Here is a 6,185-nt window from a genome sequence, read left to right on the forward strand (position 1 = left end):
GGGACAGGGGGGGCCGTGGGGAACAGAGCCAGTCTGGGGAGGGCTGCAGCCCAAGCAGCAAGAGCACAGAGCCCAGACCAGGGAGGAGACAGAGCCCAGCCCTGGGAGGGCTGGAGCCGCAGCGAGCAGCGCAGCCTGGCGCACCGACAGTGGAGCGAGTCTGCTTGCCCGGCCAGTCTCCCTGGCCAAGCCTTGCGTCCAGCAAGTGCTGGTTCCTCTTCTCCAAGCAGGAGGTTGAATGGATCTGCACCCCCAAACCCCTGCCCTGCCCACTGCCAGACACCGGCTGGGGAAAGGATGGTCACCCCCTTTCTAGAAACATCACCCCCCACCCCCCAAGGTGCCCCAAGAGACTGCACCGCCAGGCCCTCACCTGCCTGCTGCCTGCAGGACTCCTGTCCCCTGGCAGTACCTCTTGGGAGGACCTGGTGTGGGTGAGGCAGGGCCAGGCAAAGGCTTAGATATGTCGGACCCACCATTGCTGCAGGAGATCATAGCAGCATTCTTGCTAGGCTTTAAGCCTAAGGAAAAAGAAATTCCAAATGGGTGACTGGGGGGATATGTGATCTGCTGATTCTCATAATCATTATACCAGATTGCTTGTGCTCTGGACTCTCAGGCCGGAGGGGAACATGTTATCGGGCATGAAGGCAAGGGGCTTAGGAACGCCTGGCCCTTGCAGGAACAGAACGCTGCCTGCATACCTTGCTGATTGTCCTTAAGATACTCCCCAAGGGAATGACTGGGATGGGCTGGTGTGCTTCGGGGGATGAAGAATAGAACCTCTGGACTCTAGCCTGCGTGTCCCTGCAGGCATGAGTTTCTGCTATTGTACTTGCTTGTGATTCTTTACCCGCAAATAAATATGTGGCGATCCGAGGGACCTCACCTCAGTCCTTGAGGCTGATGGTGCCCGTCCCATTGAATAATACAGATTGTGTTCTCTCTATTAATTCCGTCCGCCCCTTCGGCTGGCTGCCTAGCTGGTCTCAGCAGCACACCATGAAACCTCGTCCCCTAACGTCCTCATGGCCAGAGCTGCCCCCAGCCGCACCTCCCAGGATATACCAGGTTCCATGTCGTGCCCCAAGCTGTCAGAACTTAACGGCCTGGGGTCCACTTCTTCTCAGCTGTGTCCTAGTAGACATTTGTCTGACCGGTGATGTCGTTCTGGACATAGAGGCGGAGCCTTCGTTCAGGGGCAGGACCTTGACCCGGAGACGTGTGGTGTGCCATTTCGGGCCAAGGACGAGGTCTGCAGCCAGGGCAGTGAGTGCTGCTCAGGCTGGTGCTGTGATGGCACAGAGGCTTCCTGGGGTGTCCCCAGCTCAGTGTTGGGGGGCAGGGGTGCCTTGGGAGAGGAAGGAGTACCTTCCTGCTCCTTCTAGGCGCTTCCAGGGGTCGCCAGAGGAGGGCACTGGATCCAGAGTCTTGCACCTCCTGGGCCCTGTGAGCCTGGCCACAGTTTCCCCATCTGTGCAGGAGGGTGACAGGCTATGGCCCTGTGGTTGGCACAGGACTCCTGGGGCTCTGGTCAGCCACGATAGGCGTCCGTAAGGAGCAGGGCCCCATGGTTCTGGACACTGACGTGAGGGCGAGTGCTTGCTTCTGTCTCCCTCCTGCCCCCATGCCACCTTCCCCGGTGCAACCTAGGGGTCCCCACTTCTCCCTATCAAGTCCACGGGGCCGGGAGGGCTACTGCGGGTGGCACAGCATGCCAGCCTTCTCCTCTCTGCCTGCCTGGCCTGGCCCAGCTGACCAGCTGACCGTGCAGGCAGCCCCAGGCCGGGAGACAGCTTGAGCGGCCATCACGCCAGCAGCCCTGTGGAGAGTGGGGGCCGGGAGGCCTGCTCCTTCTGCACGCAGACCCCACTCTGGACGTGCTCAGCCAGGCCCAGGCCCCTCGTCACGGGCACTGCCCAGAGAGGACAGGGGACACAGGTCACCTGAGACAGTGGGAGTGGGGATCCTAGGCTTTGGCTGCTGGGTCCCAGGGACTGCTCTGTGCTTCCCCACTCCTTGCTGGGTGACCCCTCTAAGGGCCTGCGAGAGGCCATGGCTGCCAGCACAGGGGGTGGGCTGGTCGGAGGCTGTTGCCATCGTCCGGGGGCAAGAAGGGGATGGATCACAGAGCCCTCATCGCCAGCAGCCCTGCCTGTCAGCATGAAGAGAAGCCTAGGTGACGGAGGAGCCCCCAGAGCGGGGAGAGGGCCAGGCTTTGGGGTGTGGGGAAAAAAGCCCCCATGGACGGGCTTTTCCAGAGACGTGGGTGAGGGGAGAGCTGGCAGCACCCAAGAAGCACGACCTGCTGCGTTTCTAGCTTCCAGGAGGGGCCTGTGCTGGGGGGCTGCAGGGGACCCGAGCTTGCTCCGGGGTGTCCCGAGACCTCAGCCACAGCCCAGTGGCCCGTGCTTGGGTTTGCGAGTCAGACTGTCAGGTGCACAGATGGCCATCCCCACCACCCCCAGCCAGGTGGGGCCAGGACATCACGGCCACCGCTGTGCCCCGGTGCTGTCTGCCTGAGGCGTGCGGTCACATCTGCCCTTACAGCTGGCAAGCCTTGTGCCCGGGGCCTGTCCCACTTTCCACCAGGGAGTGGGGCTGGGGTGGGTCATAGCCTGCCCATTGGGACCCACCTCCATGTGTCGGGGGTGAGCTTGGGCCCAGGGAGGTGGCCTCTGCTCCCGAGGCAGTGGCAGGGACCCTCGTGGCTCTGGGGCTTGGTACCCATGTGGCCCTGAGCCCTGAAACCATAGCCCACGCTCCCTGGGCCTCAGTTTCCTGATCTGCAGAACAGGTGGTGGGAGACTCCAGGAGCTTCTGGCATCAGTGGGAGCCCGGGGAGCAGCCTTCCCTCCTCAGCTGGTCTTGGTGCAGGTGGCGTGGGGACCCACAGCCCCTCCCTCTGCCCCCAGCCAGATCCTCATCTTGGCCATTAACCTCCTTTGCCCAGCTTGCCTGTGGCCGCCCGCCTGTCACCTCCATTAATGCTGGTACGTGTGTGCCAGGGGGGCGTGTGGGCAGGATGGCTGGCCGGGCCCAGGGAAGGCAGGGGGTGGTGGCGTGGTGCCTGGGGCAGGCCTGTCTCATCCCCTCAGTGTCCACACATGGCCCTTGCCAGGATAGGTACAGGGGCCAGGCCAGCCTGTGCCCTCCTGGTGGGCGGAGGGATGGGGGGGCTGGAGCCCCCAGGCAGGGTCTGGGAGCCCCTGAGGGGGGGGTCAGTGCCAGGCAGGATGACGGTCATGGCTCGTGTTCACCACTCATTGATGAGCCCTGGGGCCCCTGCAGCCCCTAGAGTGTCTGTGAGCCCCTGAGCCCAGAGTGTGGGTCACCCTTGCCTCTTCCTCCTCCTTGCTCATTTGAGGTGGCCTCAGGGACCCCAGGCTGAGAGGGGCGGGCCCAGGGCTTGACCAAAGGAGGCAGGGTCGAACCTGAGGGCCCTGGGTGCCAGCCCGAGACCACTGACCTCTAGAGCACAGGGAGCCACAGCAGATTCACAGCAGGGTTGTGAGGGGAGCAGCGAAGCAGAGTCACCGGACTGGGTGACTGTGTGGACAGGGCTGCGAGCAGGTTTGGGGGTTCCCCACTGCAGGTTGCTGAGGGCTGGGCGGATCATGGGCCACGGGGCACATGTAGGACGCCAGGAATTCTCCAGGGAGTCTGTGAGGGGGGCTGACAAGCTGGCCTAGGGACGTGGGATGGATTGGACTCACCCTCAGGGACAGGGATCCAGCTGGGAGGCTCCTGGAACCAGAGACCCCAGGAGAAGACCTCTGGCTCCAGTTCCCCTGGGGCTGTGGATTAATCTCTGCCAGGTGGCGGGCCGCAGCCTGCCCCATGCCTGCTTCGCTGTGCCTTCTCCCCCAACTAGCTGTAGGGCTGCCTCCTCTGGAAGCCCCTGATAGCCCCTCCCCATGTGCTCCCCCCGTCACAGACCTGCTAGGTCATGGCCACCCTGGGGTGGAGTGTGGGGTGTGGGGTGACCTTCTGCATGCCTCAGGCTCCTGGGATGGAGGGGCTCCTGGACACTCCCTGAAGGGGCTGAGAGGGACTGCAGCGGGAGTGAGCTCCCCATCACGGGAGGCATGTGAGCTGGAGTAGGGGCCTTGTGAATCACTGAGGGAGCGGTGCGGCCAGGCGGGTGGGATAGAGGCTGGGACTGCCTGAGCCCCCGCCTAGCTTCCGAGCCGGCACTGGCCTAGCAGTGCCCGGGGCTGACAGCAACCATATGTTGGAAGAAGAGCTATGTGCGTCGCTCTGCGGCCCCCGGGGCCCGGCCTTCCTGGGCCTGTCACAGACGATTTTCCCTGCCTGAGTGGCAGGCCGGCCAGCGGGCGGGGCAGGCGGGGGCTGCGGAGGCTGTGTGCTGGCTCCGGCCGTCCCCACTGGCTCTCGACACGGGACCTGCCGCTCTGGGTGATCTGGGTGCTGGGTCCCGAGCTTGAGAACCGCAATGTCTGCTGTAAGCCCCGCCCGGTCGGGTCACCCTTGGCTGGCTCAAGGCCGGGCCGAGAGGAGCCCGGGTCGGCTGGTGGGGACCGGCCCTCCTGCGCGGTGGCAGGCAGGCGGCCAGCGGTGCACGTGGCTGTGGGCGCCCGGGGCGGGCGGGCAAGGCCCGGGGTCGGCCCTGTCAGCCCAGCGCCCAGAGATTCGCAGAGGGAGGCGGAGGCCGCGGCTAATTTGTACACTAAGTGCTTCTGACAGGGACGCCTCGCAAGTGCGAACACACCCCCGCCCACCCCAGGAAGCCTCTGGCCAACGGTGGGCAGCAAGGTGGCCTGGCTGAGGGCCGGGAGAGGGACCGTGGGGGGACACAGGGCCGACGGGCTTGGCAGAGATGGGGAGGGGGCTGGGGACGTGGGGAAGGGGGCAGGAGAGGAGAAGGGCAGGGGACACGGTAGTGGGCAGTGGACCCAGGTGGGGAGCTGGGGCCCAATGTGTTGGGCCAACTCCCGACTTGGGCAGCTTGCCCTGTCTGTCCATTCCTCACACCGGGCTGGGGTCCAGGTGCCGGCCGGTGATGGCCGCGGGCGTGGTGGGCAGAGTCGGCCCCTCAGGCCTGCCTGGCTGGCTCCCCTGATCCTCTCACCACCAACCGCCTCCCCCAGGAAGCCCTCATCACCCTGGCCACGCCCCCACCGCAGCCCCTGGGTCCACCCCTGCCGGCACCTCCCCAGAACTCCCCATTCTGTGCAGGGCCTCACCTCTGAGACCCCCCAACTCTTCCTCGGACACTCTGCCATCTGGGGTTGGGGGCACTTGGCCCCCTTCCCTCACCTCTCCCAGCTGGAAGCTCCTCCCCTGAACGCTGGGGTTCGGGCAGACGAGGTGCTGGCTGCGACGAGCGGGGTCTCCAGGCCGGCTGAGGGGTGGGCAGGCGGTCCCCTGCCCTGCTGTGGAGACCCCCCCACCCAGTGTGACACCACAAGAACATTGGGCACCGGCTGTCCTCACTTGTCTCACTTCCTGGGCCCACCGGGGCTGGAGGGAGATGGGTCTGGGCTGCCTGGACGCCCCAGGGGTGAGGCAGCCAGTTCCGTGCGGCCGCGGGGGGCGGTGGGACGCAGCCTGGCCCCTGCCCCACGGGAGAGGGTTGGGCGCAGCCGCGGTGGAGCGGGGCGGGCGTCTCCGGGCGCCGAGGTGAGATGCGTTGTGGCAGCTCCCCTGCTGCCCGAGGCCCGCCCGGAGCGAACACTGCTGGTGGCTTTAATTGCTTTCACATTCAATAGGCTGGCCCGTGACAGGCCTCTTACACCTGCCAGAGCCGGCCTCTGCACCCCAGCCCCCTACTCGGCGGCCCTCCGTCCAGGGAGGGCAGCCCGTGCCGCCCAGGAGCCTCGACAGACTGCAGACGGTCGCAGCTGCCACCTGTGAAACAGGGATGGCGCCTCCTGAATGGGCTGGAGGGGACGTGGGGCCGAGCAGGAGCAGGGCCGCCACCAGCTGGAGACACAAACTTTCCCCCCTGTGCAGCCCCCTGCTCCATCTGCCCTCGCCCGATGACTGACGCACTCAGACAGGCCCCACCCACCCCAACGCAGGCAGGAAGGGCTGTGCAGACGCCCATCCCTCTGTCTGCGTGGCGCTGGGGCTGCTGGGGACCAGCCTGCTGGCCATCGCAGGGTCTGGCCCAAGCCCCTGCCCAGCCTGGATGCCCAGTCCTCCCTTGGGCGCAGGCCGCT

Source organism: Equus asinus, chromosome 14 (assembly GCF_041296235.1).
Source record: "Equus asinus isolate D_3611 breed Donkey chromosome 14, EquAss-T2T_v2, whole genome shotgun sequence".
Classification (NCBI taxonomy): domain Eukaryota; kingdom Metazoa; phylum Chordata; class Mammalia; order Perissodactyla; family Equidae; genus Equus; species Equus asinus.